Genomic DNA, 20,251 nt, shown 5'->3' on the forward strand with positions numbered 1-20,251 from the left:
ATGCACCAAATAATAGAGCACCTAAATTTCTAATGGAGAAACTAGGAGAATTGAAGGAAGAAATAGACAATAAAACCATACTAGTGGGAGACTTAAACCAATCATTATCAAATTTAGATAAATCAAATCAAAAAATAAATAAGAAAGAGGTAAAAGAAGTGAATGAAATCTTAGAAAAATTAGAGTTAATATTCATATGGAGAAAAATAAATAGGGATAAAAAGGAATACACCTTCTTCTCAGCACCACATGGCACATTCACAAAGATTGACCATACATTAGGTCACAGAAACATGGCACACAAATGCAGAAAAGCAGAAATAATCAATGCAGCCTTCTCAAATCGCAAGGCAATAAAAATAATGATCAGTAATGGTACATGGAAAACCAAATCTAAAACCAATTGGAAATTAAACAATATGATACTCCAAAACCATTTAGTTAAAGAAGAAATCATAGAAACAATTAATAATTTCATCGAGGAAAATGACAACGGCGAGACATCCTTTCAAACCTTTTGGGATGCAGCCAAAGTGGTAATCAGAGGTAAATTCATATCCCTGAATGCTTATATTAACAAACAAGGGAGAGCAGAGATCAATCAATTGGAAATGCAAATGAAAAAACTCGAAAGCGATCAAATTAAAACCCCCCAGCAGAAAACCAAACTAGAAATCCTAAAAATTAAGGGAGAAATTAATAAAATCGAAAGTGATAGAACTATTGATTTAATAAATAAGACAAGAAGCTGGTACTTTGAAAAAACAAACAAAATAGACAAAGTACTGGTCAATCTAATTAAAAAAAAGGAAGGAAGAAAAGCAAATTCACAGCATTAAAGAAGAAAAGGGGGACAGCACCTCCTATGAAGAGGAAATTAAGGCAATTATTAGAAATTACTTTGCCCAATTATATGGCAATAAATACACCAATTTAGGAGAAATGGATGAATATATAAAAAATACAAACTGCCTAGACTAACAGAAGAGGAAATAGAATTCTTAAATAATCCCATATCAGAAAATGAAATCCAACAAGCCATCAAAGAACTTCCTCAGAAAAAATCCCCAGGGCCTGATGGATTCACCAGTGAATTCTATCAAACATTCAGAGAACAGCTAATCCCAATACTAGACAAAGTATTTGACATAATAAGCAAAGAGGGAGTTCTATCAAACTCCTTTTACGACACAAACATGGTACTGATTACAAAACCAGGCAGGTCAAAAACAGAGAAAGAAAACTATAGGCCAATCTCCCTAATGAATATAGATGCAAAAATCTTAAATAGGATACTAGCAAAAAGACTCCAGCAAGTGATCAGAAGGATCATTCACCATGATCAAGTAGGATTCATACCAGGGATGCAGGGCTGGTTCAACATTAGGAAAACCATCCACATAATTGACCACATCAACAAGCAAACTAGCAAGAACCACATGATTATCTCAATAGATGCAGAGAAAGCCTTTGATAAAATACAACACCCATTCCTATTAAAAACACTAGAAAGCATAGGAATAGAAGGGTCATTCCTAAAAATAATAAACAGTATATATCTAAAACCATCAGCTAATATCATCTGCAATGGGGATAAACTAGATCCATTCCCAATAAGATCAGGAGTGAAACAAGGATGCCCATTATCACCTCTACTATTTGACATTGTACTAGAAACACTAGCAGTATCAATTAGAGAAGATAAAGGAATTGAAAGCATCAAAATAGGCAAGGAGGAGACCAAGTTATCACTCTTTGCGGATGACATGATGGTCTACTTAAAGAATCCTAGAGATTCAACCAAAAAGCTAATTGAAATAATCAACAACTTTAGCAAAGTTGCAGGATACAAAATAAACCCACATAAATCATCAGCTTTTCTATATATCTCCAACACAGCTCAGCAGCAAGAACTAGAAAGAGAAATCCCATTCAAAATCACCATAGACAAAATAAAATACCTAGGAATCTATCTCCCAAGACAAACACAGGAACTATATGAACACAACTACAAAACACTCGCTACACAACTAAAACTAGACTTGAGCAAATGGAAAAACATTAACTGCTCATGGATAGGACGAGCCAATATAATAAAAATGACCATCCTACCCAAACTTATTCATCTATTTAGTGCCATACCCATTGAACTACCAAAATACTTCTTCACTGATTTAGAAAAAACCATAACAAAGTTCATTTGGAAGAACAAAAGATCAAGGATATCCAGGGAAATAATGAAAAAAAAACACATATGATGGGGGTCTTGCAGTCCCAGACCTTAAACTATATTACAAAGCAGCAGTCATCAAAACAATTTGGTACTGGCTAAGAAACAGAAAGGAAGATCAGTGGAATAGACTGGGGGAAAGCGACCTCAGCAAGACAGTATACAATAAACCCAAAGATCCCAGCTTTTGGGACAAAAATCCAGTATTCGACAAAAACTTCTGGGAAAATTGGAAGACAGTGTGGGAGAGACTAGGAATAGATCAACACCTCACACCCTACACCAAGATAAATTCAAAATGGGTGAGTGACTTAAACATAAAGAAGGAAACCATAAGTAAATTGGGTAAACACAGAATAGTATACATGTCAGACCTTTGGGAGGGGAAAGGCTTTAAAACCAAGCAAGACATAGAAAGAATCACAAAATGTAAAATAAATAATTTTGACTACATCAAACTAAAAAGCTTTTGTACAAACAAAACCAATGTAACCAAAATCAGAAGGGAAACAACAAATTGGGAAAAAAATCTTTATAGAAACCTCTGACAAAGGTTTAATTACTCATATTTATAAAGAGCTAAATCAATTATACAAAAAATCAAGCCATTCTCCAATTGATAAATGGGCAAGGGACATAGATAGGCAGTTCTCAGATAAAAAAATCAAAACTATTAACAAGCACATGAAGAAGTGTTCTAAATCTCTTATAATCAGAGAGATGCAAATTAAAACAACTCTGAGGTATCACCTCACACCTAGCAGATTGGCTAACATAACAGCAAAGGAAAGTGATGAATGCTAGAGGGAATGTGGCAAAGTAGGGACATTAATTCATTGCTGGTGGAGTTGTGAACTGATCTAACCATTCTGGAGGGTAATTTGGAATTATGCCCAAAGGGCGACAAAAGAATATCTACCCTTTGATCCAGCCATAGCACTGCTGGGTCTGTACCCCAAAGAGATAATGGAGAAAAAGTCTTGTACAAAAATTTTCATAGCTGCGCTCTTTGTGGTGGCCCGAAAACTGGAAAACGAGAGGATGCCCATCAATTGGGGAATGGCTGAGCAAATTGTGGTATATGTTGGTGATGGAATACTATTGTGCTAAAAGGAATAATAAAGTGGAGGAGTTCCATGGAGACTGGAACAACCTCCAGGAAGTGATGCAGAGCGAGAGGAGCAGAACCAGGAGAACATTGTACACAGAGACTAATACACTGTGGTATAATCGAACGTAATGGACTTCTCCATTAGTGGCGGTGTAATGTCCCTGAACAATTTGCACGGATCCAGGAGAAAAAAACACTATTCATAAGCAAAGGATAAACTATGGGAGTGGAAACACCGAGGAAAAGCAACTGCCAGAATACAGCAGTTGAGCGGACATGACAGAGGAGAGACTCTAAATGAACACTCTAATGCAAATATTATCAACAAAGCAATGGGTTCAAATGAAGAAAACATGTAATGCCCAGTGGATTTACGCGTTGGCTATGGGGGGGTTGGGGGGAGGAAAAGAAAATGATCTATGTCTTTAACAAATAATGCTTGGAAATGATCAAATAAAATATATTTTAGAAAAAGAATTAAAAGTGTTTTAGATGCTCATATGAGAAATATGTACTTTGGTTCTAGACGGAATAGAGAGAAAATATTTTTCAATAGAGGCCAGACCTATAATAACCTTAAAAAGCTTATTTTGGCTGCTGTGGAGGATAGATTGAGCAGTGAAGAGGTAGGAAGCAGAAAGACCAATTAGGAAGCTATTATACTGTTTAGGTGAGAGATCTTTGAGGGCTGAAGAAAGATTGTGACCATACAGGTAGAAATTAAGAGAGAAATTTGGGAAATAATAACAATAAAATCTGTTTACACTCAACATGATTGAATATGGGAGGTGAGGGGAAAGCTCTGAGGATGAGTCTGAAGCTACAAAACTGAAAGACAGAAAGGAATTATTTCCTCTCACCAGAAATAGAAGAGTGAGGGGAAAAGGGAGAATAAGAGGCAAAGATAATAAGGTCACATGAATTTGAACAACTACTAGGTTTTCTCCATATGGAGATATTAAGTAGGTAATTTGTGATGCAAGGTAAGTTTTCAGAAGAAATCTAAGTGTCAATAACTAGATTTAGTAATCATTTCCATAGAGGTGCTCATAGAGAAACCATGAGGTCTAAGCAGGTGATTGAGAGTTCAGATCAAAAGGAGGGTCCAAGAATGAGACATGGAAGAATCCTCTGCTTAGGGAGCAACAAAGGTATAATGGTGATTTACAAAACCCAAAGGTAGCAATACCATTTTAATGTAAACATTGATTAGAGGTAATGCAATGAGAAATTTCAAGTCAAGTATTGTTGATTTTGTTTTTTTTTCCCCTAAATGTCAACTTGATTACAGCTTTTGTAAGACTTAATTGACTTCCTTGATAATCTCTCTCTGCCTGAATGTAAGGAGAACATACCTGGAATTCTGAATTTCATTAGGGGCACCTCAGTTACATAAATAAAGTATAAAAGCAGGGAATTCAACAAAGCTCTTTCAATGACTAACATAATGAATACGTAGACTCATTAAAAAGGAAAAAAAAAGTTCCCATGGATTGACTAAAGGCCATGTAACATTATGTGAATATTTGTGAATTTGAGAAATATGTGAATTTGAAATACAAGAATGAGAAATCAATTAGTACAAGAACAGGAAGTGTGGTTAGTAATGATAGAATAGAACCTAGGAATTTGAATACTGGGTTGAATTTCTTGGCTAAGTGATAGGAATTCAATAAGTATTTCTGAAAGGTTTTTAAGACAGGAAAAGTGTTGAAAGAAGACAGTTTTATTTCTGGAATATGCTCATCAAAGTCATTTATTTAGAACAGGGGCTTGACAATGTGACAATTCATAATTCTTCTCTGTAATTCTTTGAAAAAAAATTTCCATGCTGGTCCAAAATCAATGCTTTCATCATATTCTTTACCTTGAGATGCAGACATGTTTTAAATTGGTGACAGTTAAGTATAACAATAAATATATACATACATACATATGTTTGCATGAAGGATTTATTCATTAAGCAAAGTTCATGTTACTCATTTTCAACATAATACTTATGCCCTTAGATTTAAAATAACACTAAGGTATTTTTCTTTCTTTTTGGGGCTGCTTGAAGTCTTTTGAGGGGGGAAGGTTTACTTTTTATCACTATTTTTACATTCTAAACATATATATACATATATATACACACATATATACATCTGCATATGCATGTATGTGAAAGTACACATGCAAATGCACGTATATATGATGTATGTAGATTGCTATTGCCAGCGAATGTTTTAGTGTGTATATAACATAGGGGTGATGATTCTCCCACTAACTAGTTTGTTTTTGGTAGGCAGACACCTTTTTTTCTTCTTTTAGAACTTTGTTTTAATGACATCTAGGCTTCTAGCTTTGCCAAGAGTCTAGACCTCATTAAAATTTTTACTCTACAGCCATAGCTTTCAAGTCATTTTGGTAATGTTTGGTTAACATGAGTTGTGCGAAGTCAAACTTGAGTTTTCTATGAGGTTATGCAAGCAGAGAGTAAAATTTATGGTGCTATTGACCTGGAAATGTTTAATTGCTAATCAGCCTTAGTAAATTCAATGAGCTTTTGTTAAGTGTTTGGGCATTGTGTATTTTTTCCAATCCAGGGCAACTCCTGGAACTCGATCTACCATATCTGTGTTGATGTAGACAGTAACTATAGGTAATGTGCTATACTCAGAGTGGATAGATAGATAGATCTATTGATCAATTAATAGATAGAGATCATAGTTCAACTCTGCTGCTGCTACTTTCTAGCTCTATGAAGTTGTCATGTGACTTTCTCTAAGAGCAATTTCCTCACATACAAACAAGAAAATTCAATCTGATGTCCTCAGAAGTAATTTCCATCCTTAAACTGTATATTTAAACTGTAATCATAAGTACCACCTTAAGAACTATCCCAAACAAAGAGTTGTTTGGAAAGCCACCTTCTCTTTGTGATTTATGAAAACAAGCTTCAAAATGACTTGCTTTTCTCCATTGAATTTGCCAATTGTAATGTAGGAGGAGGATAATTTGTAGCAAATGTCTTCCTACCCTCAGAAGAAGATATATTATTTACAAAAGCAGTACATGAAGAGCAATGTATATTTGCTTAGAATTGATATGAATAATCTTTGGTCTTCCTCTATCTTTTTTAAAACACAAGTTAGGGAATGGAGTTCCTGAGAACTCACATCATTTTTGAGGCTTCCTTCATGGATAGCTCTGAGTTTAAGAGGTCCTAAGTAGTTTTAGGGCTTAGACTGCCTTAATAAGTATTTTTTCTTTTTTCTTTTAATATTTCTTTTTTTTTGAGGTTGCATATAAAAACATTTTTTATATTTGTTTTTAAAATTTTTTAGTTCCAATTTCTCTCAGTCTCTCCCTATCCTCACTAGAACAATTTGATATAGATTATATGTATGCAGTCAAGAAAAACATATTTCTATATTAATCATACACAGATAAGAAAGTGAAAGAAAAATTAAGTTTTAAAAAGTTTTCTTTGATTTCATTCAGACTCCAAAAGTTCTTATTCTGGAGGTGGTTAGCATTTTTTTTTATCATGTCCTTCAGAGTTTTCTTGGATGATTGTATTGCAGAGAAAAACTAATCATTTACAAATGATCATTGTAGTATATTGTTGTTACTGTGTATAATATTCTCCTGGCTCTGGCCACATTGACTTTGCTTTGATTCATGTAAGTGTATGTCTCCCTGAGATCCTTCTCCTCATTTCTTATGATATGGTAGTATTCTACCAAAATCATACACCACAACTGAGTCAACCATTCCCCAATTGATAGACATCCTTTAATTTCTAATTCTTTGTTACTACAAAAGGAACTGGTATATTTTTGAACATATAGGGTCTTTTTTCTTTTCTTTTAATCTTTGAGATATAGACCTATTAGTGGTATTGCTGGGTGAAATGATAGGCATGATTTTATGGCCATTTAAGCACAGTTCCAAGTAACTCTCTAGAAAGTTTGAATCAGTTCACAAGTCCACCAATGGTACATTAATGTCTCAGTTTTCGAATATCTCCTTCAACATTTGTCATTTTCTTTTTCTGGTATATTAGCTAATCAGATGGAAAGTGGGATGATACATTTTAATTCATATGTTTCTAATAAATAATTAGTTAAAGCATTTACATGGCTATAGATAGCTTTGCATACTGTTTGAAAAATGCCCATTCATATGCTTAGATTATTTATCAGTTAAGGATGGATTTTTATTCTTATATATCTGACAAAGTTCTCCATATATTTGAGAAAGGAAGCTTTGTCAGAGAAAATTGCTATACATTTTTAGTTAAAATTATTATGCATTTCTCTCCATCCTATGGCCTCATTCTTTGTTCTACTTTCTCTCTTTTAACCCTGTTACCCTCATAAGTGTTTTGCTTCTGACCACCTCTTCTCCCAAAACATCCTCTTTACTATCAGTGTCCATTATTCTCGTATCCCCTTCCTCTTCTTATTTCCTATATGGTAAGATAGATTTCTAAGTCCATTTAAGTGTGTTCCCAATTCCCACTTTTAAATCATTCCAGTGAAAATAACATTTAAACACACTGTCACCGCTATTTTCCCCCTTCATTATAAAAACACTTTTGAGTCTCTTTTATGAGAGGTAATTAACCTCATTTTATTCCTCCATTCTCCCCATGCATTTCTCTTTCTCATCCCTTAATTTTGTTATTTTTAGATATCATTTCAATGTATTTAACTCACAGTTGTGTCATTTGTGTATCTCTACTAGTAGCTGCCCTAATAATAATAAAGTTTTTAGCAATTATAAGTTTCATCTTCTCATGCAGTAATGTAAACAGTTTCATGTTACTGAATCCTTTATGATGTCTCTTTCCTGTTCACTTTTTTATATTTCCTTTTAGTCTTATATTTAAAAGTCAAAATCTCTATCTAGCTCTGTTTTTTTTTCCATCAGGAATACTTAAAAGTCCTCTATTTCAATGAATATTCCTTTTTCTTCTTAAGGATTATACCCAGTTTTTCTGGGTAGGTGATTCTTGGTTATAACTCTAGCTACTTTGCCCTCTAAAATATCATATTCTAAGTCTTCCACTCCTAGTACTGAGACCTAGGTCCATGACCCATATCTGTGTTTTAACAATGGAACAGAATCCTGAATCCAGTGCCTTCAAATAGACTTCTGTAATCTCCTCCTGACCAAATGACCATTACCATCTGTAGGTTGAGAGCTCTAGAAGCCTCTGTTGCTGATTCTGTTGTATTTCCCCAACACTTATTTCAGATTTACTGAGTATGGAGGTCTACCTTGTTGTGGCCTATACTGGAATATGCTCTATGTTTATTTCAATGAAACATACCTTTCCTTTTGACTTTCTAAGTTACTTTTGGAGGGAAAATTCTTTTATCACATTCTTTTTGTGGGTTCTGCTGCTCTAGAATTTGTGAATATAATTTTACAGTTGTTTAGAGAGACGACGAATTTGGGAGAGCTCAGGCAAACCTCTTCCTTTTCTCTGACATCTTGACTCCCCTCCTAACAATTATTTTCTTCATGTTCCCCATGTAGATGAAAGATCACCAATGTTGCTTCCATGTCTGGAGGATATGAACCATATATATATATATATGAAGAACAATAATATTTGAACATTTTATAATTTCTCAGTCAATAAATATTCATTAAGCTCCAACTAAATACTAGACATTTTCTAATACTTTCTCCTATTTCATAATGAGTAAAAGGGATAAAAATGTAGAACTAAGGTAAATTAGTAGTAATTGTTTAACAGCATCACCTACATGTATTTATATTTTGAAGGGACATTCTAATCTGCTATATTAGTGCTTTTATATATCTTAATTTGGTCATGGGTGTCTACTGGGCATTTATTTCTCTTATGCATTATTTTGGTTAGTGAAATAAAAGCTTCCCCATATCCAATATCAACAGCATACATTTAATACCTTCAGTGTACTTGGGGACATTTTATTCAGAAGATTTTAATATTTCTCTATAGTAACCTTCTGGGGATGGGAAAAGAGCCAAAGAAACATTACATTCTTCATGTATTAACATCTAGGATTGGCCATTATTCCTTCAAATGGTGGAGTTGGTGGCCCTGTGCCATGGATCACACGAGGATTCATAAATATATACACATCATTAAAGCTAAAGCAATTTTATCATGTTTAAAGTATTTTATATGTGTATTTTGGGATGAGAGGCAGAACTTCTACTTTATTTAGAAGGAAATCCTGATGAGGAAATTCCATTTACATTGGTAAATTAAGGAGTTCAGGATCTGCTTAGGAATGAATTGTCTTAAAAAGTAGCCCAGGACACAGAGGAGTAAAGCAATTGACTAAGGTCACATTTCAATGTATTTCAGCAGAGAAATTTCTTGACTCACTTTCATAACACCAGTGATGTGAAATTCAAATACAAACTGACCTCTACAGGCAATATTGTGACTTAGAAAACCACAAATAGACATTATACATGCTGTTTTGCATTTTTATTTATTTTGTTAAAGATTTCTGAATTATATTTTAACATGGTCAGTACCTCATTCAGGAACTGGCCTCAGGCTATGACTGTGAGCTTGACATCTCTATACTACATGCTTCTTTCTAATGTCTATATGTGCATATCTTATATTCTAAAATTAGCTATATTTAGAAATTGATTATTTTATTATATATCACAACTCCCTTGGGCTATACCCAGAACCATCTAGTCACACTCATAGATATAATCCCCATAGTACAAGTCCTTCTTTTCATTCTCCTCTTCTTCCTCCTTTTGGGTTGTAAAAATAAATTTGAGGGACCATAGTCCTAATGCTGTTGCTCATGCCTCTCTAACAATGTCTTACCCATCAACAATCCGCTAGTCAGGCCTACTTAGCTTTTTGGACAAGTATTTAATAAGAAGGCCAATAAAATGAGAAAGGTAGTACTTACTGGAATAGAGCCTGATGTTGGGGAACATTGAGGGCAAAAGAAGATAGGGAAGGCAAAGGATGAGTGTGATAGAGAATGTCATGGAAGCAATGAACATGAACTTGGATAGATTTTGTAAAATAGTGAAGGATAGAAGCAACTGGAATTCTATGGTAATTTGGGTGATGAAGAGTTGATCACAACTGAATGTCTTTACACCAACATCAAGCACAAAAAGAAATCAGAGTAATAGTTGATATGTTTTCTCCAAAACCTTGTGTGTGTTGTCCTTCAAATATACATATCATCCATAGGAAGAATGATAAAAAACTGAAGAACAAAATTTTGAGACGTGCACGTGTGGCAAAGAAGAAACACACCTTTTCTGATGTGTATCCTTTTATCTCTGTGTGTAGTTCTTATGAACTTTAGATATAGCTCTTTTGGGGGGAAAGTTACCTACTCCTAGGATCAGTGGAATTTCTTTCTCTAATGCTCTGGTCATCTTTAGACTCCTTATCTATTACATTTGTTCTAATGCTATTTATTAACCACATCTACTCCCTCCAAATTGCTCAGTATAGAATATTGAGTTATACTTGAAAATTATTAACTATAGATTACCTACTTATAATTTACAATAATCTTATGGCAGTTATTTTTCAGCATATGCTCTTTTTAAAAATTCAGTAATACTATAAAAAAACCAGACCTCTCAATTCTAACTGTTTAATTACTTGATTTGAATAAGAGGATAGAAAAGAGATTATGCAGACAGGCTTGATATTAAGACTTCTATATTCATTTTGTTCTACTTTCATATCTTTTCCATTTAGCTAATATATGTAAATGACAACCATAACTACTTAGACATCAAGCAATGCACATGAAAGAATAGAATTTGTTTCTAGGGCATTATCTAGTTTGTGAAATTTATTTTCACATTCAAATTTTTCAATTGTGTGTGTGTGTGCATGTGTGTGTGTGTGTGTGTGTGTGTGTGTGTGTGTGTGTGTGTGTGTGTATCTTGAAATGAGAATGTTTATGTCAAACTGCCTTTGCAGAAGTGGGATTAGCTGATCACATTGGTCCATGGACTAACTTGATATTTCTAGACCCAGCAAGTCTCCCTACCTATTGGTCATGACATGATGTTTTGAATAATTCAGATTCTGGTCCTGATTCATGGCATCCTCAAATACTAGAAGAATTGGAAGATATTATAGCCAAAGAGTTAGTGTTGTTTTTTCTTTACTAGAAATTTCATAGGACTAGAAAAGCAAACATAGTCTCAATTGAAAAAGAAAAGAAAGGAAGATAACTGAGTCATCAAACTATTGGGTAGTGAGTTTATCTTTGATTCCTGGGAGAATTCTTATCAAACGGATTTCTTGTAGTGCACTTGACTTTCCTAGAATTTTGACAGTTACAAATTTCTTTAGTGCTAAGATTTCTAGAGAAAGTGTTGGAATTTCCAGAAACTAGAAGTTATCCTAATGTAGCAGTGAGACTGTCCTAGCAGAAAGGATTCCCCAATACTAATAACAGTCTTAACAAGTCATCTTGTCAACTATCCAGTACAACCACAGCCCATTTGATCTCTTCTCTACTTTAAGCATTTCTATTTCCTTTAGTTTTTAATCAAATGGTAAACTTTCATGCCCTATGACTATTATTCCACTACAGAAGCACATCAGTTTGCTACTGCCACTTCAAGGAAGGGTTGGGTAATTTTGAGTAATTAATTTAGAGCTATCCTGGAATTCAGAAACATCTGAATAGGAAGCCAATCTCTTATATTTACTAGCTACATAGTCTTTATTTGAATCCTTTAAATTTTCTGAGATTAAGTTTCTTCATCTGTAAAATGGGAATACTTTCAGCACAGTGTTTGTTTATGGATCCAAATAAATATATAAAATGATTTGCAAGCCTTGATGAATTACATGAATGTCAGTATACAATCAGACCAAAATCCAAATATTGTCAGATGACAGCAGAATGCTCACTGTCTAATTATGGCTATAGACACACTCAGCCTGAAGTTTACTAAAACCATATGGTTTCTAGCTATGTCCTCACCAATTGTGTACTGCTAAATTTTTATTATCAAATTGTAAGATTTTATATTAGTTTCTATCAAGTTACAATTTTAATTTAATTTTACATGCTAAGTGGATTAATATGTTACCCATATCAAAGGTTAATTGTCCTCTATTCACTCCTGCAATTTGTTTATATTTATTCAAATTGAAGAATCTGATGTGTTTTCTAGTGGCATTCCTACAAAGCAATATAAACATCCACACATTACATTATTTAGATGGCAGACTTAGACCAGTCTAATTACTGACAGAAGGTATTAATGTCCTGAGAAATGTACATTATTATCTTGCCTGCATCTTTGACTCTCTTGCTCTTTTCTTCTCTTTTCCTTTTAAAGTGCAGATTAAAATGTCCTAAGTACAAAATGATTGCATTTGTATGTGCTTATTTACCCATCCAGCTGTATTTTCTGCTTGCATTTTAATGTTCACCATTTTTTTCAAAAGATAAAATGGGTTTTACCTGTTATTAAAATGTCTTTAAACAGCCTAGAGTTATTTTATATGCATCTAAGTGCAGTGCCAATAAGAAACTAGATGATATTATATAAACTGACCAAGAAACTGATGAAGAAGAGAAAATGACATATTTGATTTTATTGTGCATTCCCAGGAAGGCGTATTCTTTTTTTATTACTCCAGTTTCTTTAAGAATATTTCAGCAGGTGAACATCTTTACCTAAATGCCAATAAAATGGGGGAGAGTTAAAGGGGGACATAAAGAAGTTAGACAAGGGTGGTGAGGTGTGTAAAAGTGCTGAGCTGTGGAAAAGATATAAAATTGCAGAGTACTATTTTTAAAATGATTTCTATCCAGTCCCCTCTTTCTCAAAGCATTAAAAAATCAGACTAGTGAGAATTACTAGTGATACTTCTCTACAATGACAGTTGTCCCTCATTAAAGTATTTATAAGATCTTTCTAAATTTGATTTTTACCTCACTAAAGCCAGTACATTAAAAATAATGGTAAATGCCTTCTCTCAAATCCTCTCAAATCACCCCACTCACCACAGAAAAATCAAGGATAGGTCAAATTTTAACAAACATCCATCTTTGTAGAATAATTGTTTTGTTGTTTTAGTATAATGTTATTATATAATTAAATTTCTACTAGAGGTTTAATAGTGATACAACACTGAAAAGAATCAGGGATATCTGGATTGAAAGTCAGCCTTAAATACTGTTATGTGACTCCTAACAAGTAGCATAATGCTTTTTTGCCTCAGTTCCATCATATGTAAAATAAATTGATTAACATTATTGACAAGATTCCTTCTAGCTCTAAATATATACTTTGTCATTCATCAATTTATAGGTAAAACGATCCCAGAGAAAGAGAGAAAAATAGAGAATGTATTTGAGCACATTTTCACTCATTTTCCCCTTTAAATCCACTAAAAATCTATTAAAATATCTGTTAAATAATCTATTAAAATATCTGTTAAAAATCATACTATTTTTGGTTGGGGTAGATGGCTTTGGGGTATGGGTGGAGAGCTAAAATGGTAAGGTAAGTTGTATTAGAAAAGCAGAAAAGTAAATTTCTGCTATTAAAGAGCAAATGAGCTTTGAAGAACAAATCTATGACCTTCATAATTGTTTATTGCTTTAAATTATCTTCCTTAAAAGGGAAAGAATGATAAATTAGAGTATTTCAATAAATTAAAGCCTGACTTTTTCATTTTGTAGCCTTAATTCTTTGTCCATGATGTTCCTTCTCATCTTTCCTCCTTCAACTACTACATATTAAAACTCACTTAAGAAATATTCTGATAGTCAATCTTAATGCAAATTTTTTTCAGCACCTTAGTACTCCTATGAGGTTTTTGTTGTAGTTAATTTCAATCATGGTTGACTGTGATTCCAATGGGGTTTTTCTTGTCAAGAATAATATAGACGTTTGTCATTTCTTTCTCCAATTCATTTTACTAATGAGAAAATTGAGGAAAACAGGGTTAAGTGAAGTGCCCAAGATCACAAAATTAATAAGTGACTGTGGGCATATTTGAACTCAAGACTTCCGGACTCCACCCCCTATACCCACTGTACCACCATCCTGACTTCCTATGGGGCAGTTGTATTTTAAATTTTGTTTTCTAATTGCGGAGAGACTTTTGTTCCTTATTACAGGGATTCAAAACATTAGATATCAGAATAGAAGTAGTTAGTACCTGTAATATTTGAATGATTGTCTACAAGCACCCTTATACCTTCATTTCCCATTATTCTTTACTAGTCTAAACTTCATCATGTCCCAGACATTTTTCCATCCTGGAAAATTACTTAAGTTTATTGACACAGAGACTGACAACTTGGAGACACCTCACTTCCTATGATTGGAGATTAAAAGGCTTCTACATTATTTCCATTTAAATGTACACCTGGTCCATTATCTCTTTATTTCCCACCAGGAAGACTCCCTTGTGATAATCACTAGTCACCCTTGTGGAATAATGTCTTCTCCCACCTCCTTTCAACTTCCTTTTAAGTGTTTTCTTCCCTTTTCAAATTTAAGTTCCTTTAGGGCTGGAAATATCTTTTTATTTTATTGTATAGGTGTTACTAATGTTTAGTGTAGTGCTTGACACATGGTAAGTACTTATTGATTGATTCACTTACTAAATTCTTCCTTGCTCCACCTATATGCAATTTTGTCCTAATGAAAGAATATAATTATTATAGGGAAAAAAAAAGGGGCAAAAAAGGACATTTATTTGCTATGCAGACATTGTCTTTTTTAATGATTTTATAATCCAATCAGCTCTGCTTTATAATGTAGTAAATAACATATTGGAAGTCGATGGCCCTGAATTCTACTTTTGACCCAGACAAGTTTTTTCTGGGTTATCTTGGGGAAGTCATTTATTTCTCTTAGACTTTCCTGTCTTTATTTATAAAGCCAAAAGTCTGGGATAGTTATCATTCAAAGTAGAACAAACTCAGGAGTTCTTATCCAAAGGCTTATGAATTAAAAAAAAAAACTCTCTCTCTCTCTCTCTCTCTCTCTCTCTCTCTCTCTCTCTCTCTCATACATACATACACACATGCATATCACATATATGTATTCTCTCTAAGGCCTAAGTGTTCCACAGGGAAGATACCAAGGTCATCCACTGTATCTTGTCATCTTTTTGTTTGTCCCACTAATAGACTATGATGACTGGAAACTAGTGAGGCCAAAGACTTTCTACAACTCTGCCTCACTTAAATACAACTTATGGGCACTTTCACAATGTCACTGACCTTTGAAAATGAAGACTGAACAACAATAAGTATATACATATGTTTGTGTATATATGCACGCCAATATACTTGATTTCTTTTATATTCTATATATTTTATTTTATACATTTAAAAATATTATTCTGAGAAGAGGTCCATTGAGTTTTACCAAACTGTCAAAGAGAAACAAAAATGTCCAAGAATTCCAATCTATATCCATAAATTTGATTATCTGGTAAAAAATATTGTACCTACATAGCCACTTACTATACCATGAAAATAAAATTCTTTTACCTGCTATGTTATGTTTTATCTATATTGTAGATTTTCAATTGGAAGATCTACTAAAACTGTTTAAAACATGACTTTAATTCTAGTTTTTTGTTCTGTGTTATAACACATTTCTCACTTTTTCTTCTTTAATTTGCAATTGTTGCCTTTGGTTAAGTCTATTTATATCTACTGAGCTGTATTCTTTGCTTTAGACAGCATCCCCCTCCATACATAATTTTTCACTCTCCTGCTGTTTCTTATTTTCTTTTTCTCAGGTTAGGTCAGGTCAGATGTTGTGCCTTGATTATATATGGATATCTTTGTTCTTTTTCCTAAGCCTTTGTAAGGTTAGTATTATATTTCTTAATTGTAATAGATGTATTCCCAGCTTAATTTACCTAATTTATAAATAAAGAAAGGACTCAGGAAGGATGACAGCAAGCCCCAGACCCCAAATTATTGAGATTTTAATTCACCTGGTTTCTAATGCATCTGTATCCTGATATTGTTTAGATTGTGTATATGTGTATTTGTGTGGAATCTTCTCTCTTTTTCTGCCCTGACTCCTCCGCCCATGTGCAAAGATTTTACTGCTTAGAAAACAAGAAATTAAAATTTATTTGCAGAGTGTATAACAAGATCTCATCTCCATAGAACAGAGAGGATTCTGTTAAGTTAAGTCTACTTTGACATGTTAAGTTCACCAAAGCAATGGAGACCAAAGCTCTAAAAACTGAGAAACTATCTTTTGCTTGGTGCTATAGTTTTGCTCATCTTCCAGGAAAGAGTCAACTGTTAAAGTTCCTACTTTACTACTCTGTAAGAAAAAAAAAAAGATACTAAATACTCCATGCAGACCAGTGAATGTTAGGAAGGATAGACAAGAAATTTCAGACAAATACTATTATCATTGAAACTTTTTTTTTCCATTGAGGAGTGGAAACTGAAAAATTACTAATTCTTTCACATAATGTTTAGGAATAGATCCTTTTGATAAGAGTTGAACAGATCATTATCCTCATTTTCCTATGGAATTGAGGAATAGCAGAATAATAGGATAATAGTACTACTTTAACTATTTTTTATCATTACAATTCTATTTTTTGGAGAGGGAAGATTATTCACTTAAAAGAATATTTAAAAATTCATATTAGTTGCTAGAAATGTTTTGAAGAGAAATTATGAGAAAAATCATTGAATTTTAGAGAAGGAAGAGACCACAATGAATGTCACATTGCCTCCAGTCCTGAAATGGTCATTCAAACTCTGCTTGAAACTGTCTAACAAAGCAGTATGTACCAGTTCTAAAGTCAGCTTGTTTCACTTTGGACCATGCTTATTATGCATTTGAGCCTAATTTTAAACCTAAATATTCCTATCTGCACTTTTCCCCATTGCTTCAGAATGTCTATCAGTATGGAGAACTAACATGTCTCAAAAGATTATTTAAAATAATAATTTATGCTCAATCACATTAAGTTAGAAAACTTATTCCTTCACTGGGTCAGGTCATTCCTTCATGTTCTTAATGACAAAATAACTTCTGCTGAGACAGTTTTACTAAGATGTGACCACTGTGCATGCTACAACTTCTTAGAGCCACTGGTAAGAGCTGTGGAAAACTCATTAATAAATGAATGAGGAGAATTCACTCACTCTTCATTTTCTGGTCTCTTTTCTCCTTTGTATACTTTCTGTGATTTCTATTTTGTTATGATTTGTATAGATGGATTTCTTTGCTATGTGTTTTTATGTGGAATTGGTATTAGGAGGACAGTAGCCTGGAAAAGAGCTTTATAGGCCCTTACACCAGAGGAAGTAGTCTTCCTGTTGACTGGTCTAGAGTTGAAGAAATAATTTCCCTAAAAATCTGAGGCATCTTGGAGTAAAAGCTCTATTTTATTTTGAAAATAAAGACAAAAAGTCTTGTATTCCAGACCTTCTTAGTCCTCCTCTTCTAACTCTCTAAGAAGCTATTTTTCCTTCCTAGTTCCACCCTGATCCAAATATAACAAGAACTATTCCCCTAAACTATTTTTGGACTTTAAAGGGAAAACGAAAAATCAAGCCCTTTTTAAGGACTCCAGTACAACCCACATTTTGTTCACTCCTATAAAATGAGCAGTTCCCCAATGTGCTAAGTGATTACTTTTTATTCTGATTGTCACTATGAATTTTCAAGCCCTCTTTTTTTCTATATTCAAACCATTACCACTTTGACCAATTCAGTTGTTTTCCTTTTATTTATAGGTCTCCCCTCCCCGTAAATGATTGAATAGAGAGGTTTACTATTTTGCTCCATTTTTACCTTCTTATTCTCTAATTTTGCCTAAGATAATCTACAGCCTAACCCAAATTAACCCCTTTTAAACTTTTCATTAGGTAGGATAATCCTAAGTAGCTCTTATTAACCAATTCCATCTGTGAAATCACAAATGGTCCTGATTAAAAGCCTTAAGACTTTGGATCATAATTCATCTCTTCCTCACTCAACCAAGCAGCCAGAAACACTTGTTGCTACGCTTGTCTGTTTTCTCATCTTTCCCTTTTTTTCTGATTGGTTACTCTTATCCTCTACCTCCAATCTTTTCTGCCTTGCCTCTGGCCTCCTGAACCAATTTTGTAATAAAGATAGAACAGTCTCATTAATGAAGTAAGTTTTAAGCTAATTTTTGGATTATGGATGTCTTTTACAGTCTGGTGAAGCTCATGGGAACCTTCTCAAAATAATGCTTTTTAAAATATATAATATTAAATATGTAGAATTACAAAGGAAAATGATTATATTGGAATATCAGAATGTTTAAAAATAAATCCTGGATAATAGGTAAGAACATCTGCATTAAGAAAAAAGTGGTATCAAAGCCAGAGCAGGTTTACTTCTCCATTATTATCATATTGCCTCTTTTGGTCCTATAAGTCATTTTGATGCCTCTGTCCTTCCTTAGTGTTTGGTTTTCTTTGCAAATAAGAGTTTCCTCTGAGTAGTACCTGAGTGTGTTTACTTATTAAAGAGAAGGGGGCTGTATATATACATATACATATATATATATATATATATATATATATATATATATATATATATATATGCAGTGTATAATGCAGTGGTCTTCAGCTCGCTCCTGTACGGTTGCGAGACATGGACACTGTACCGGAAGCACATGAAGCAGTTGGAGCAATTCCACCAACGCTCCCTCCGGTCAATCATGAGGATCCGATGGCAGGACCGAATCACCAATCAGGAAGTTCTCGACAGAGCCAACTCCACCAGCATCGAAGTCATGGCCCTCAAAACTCAGCTACGATGGTCTGGACACATCATCTGCATGGACCCACAGCGAATACCAAGACAGGTATTCTATGGTGAACTGTCATCTGGACTCAGGAAACAAGGCCGAAGGATCAGCTAAAGTCAAACTTGAAGTGGGCTGGCATTACACCAAAGCAACTAGAACTCGCTAACTCTGACAGAAGCAGCTGGTGAACCCACATTAACCATGCTACCACCACCTTTGAAGATGAGCGACATTGACGTCTTACTGCTGCGCGTGAACGCTGACACCAGGCCACAATTGCACCTCCTGTAACAACTAGCATCCCATGCCCCATGTGCCACAAACTTTGCGCCTCAGTCTTCGAACTCCAAAGCCACATGAGGGTACACCGTAGATGAAACTGCACAAAGACAATAGTCATTCTTGGTCACCGAGAGACTACCACTATATATATATATATCTTCTTTTAACTAGGACTTAGTGCTTACTATATGAATGGCATTATATAGACAAAGTAATGAATCCATTAAGCAGAGAGCTCCTGGATGGACTCATAAAACTCTTCACTCATTACCTATTAATTTTTTTGAAAGAACAAAGGAAAACTTTTGTTATATATTGCCCAAATATGTAAAACAAGTTTCTGCTAACATTTTTATTATAAAAATATAAATGTCATAAAATTTAATGCATCTTAACATAAAATACCCCTTCTCTCTAGTCACTTGACCATAAAGGTATAGCCACAAAAGTCACAATGAAGGACTTGGATACATTCAGACTCATCCTTGTCCTATTGTGAACATGATCCTTGGACATTAATATTTTTTTTGTCTTCTTGGCAGGTAGTGTTTGACTATTTAGAACAATAATCAGACAGTCCAGCAGCAAGACTTCTGATTCTATTTTCATAAGAGTTCTACAAAATAATTCACACTTTCTATCTTTAATTTATAATTGTTACTCTTGGGTAAATATGTTTAGCAGAACTGGTGTTTACAATAATAGAATGATAACAAAGTTGAAGTGGAATTGGAACATAGTAGATATTTCAATATGAGTTAATACGAGAAGACAAATTTAGGGAAAATAATTCAGATTATATTTATAAAATATAAGGTTTAACCCA

This window comes from Monodelphis domestica, chromosome 3 (assembly GCF_027887165.1).
Source record: "Monodelphis domestica isolate mMonDom1 chromosome 3, mMonDom1.pri, whole genome shotgun sequence".
In the NCBI taxonomy this organism is placed as follows: Eukaryota; Metazoa; Chordata; class Mammalia; order Didelphimorphia; family Didelphidae; genus Monodelphis; species Monodelphis domestica.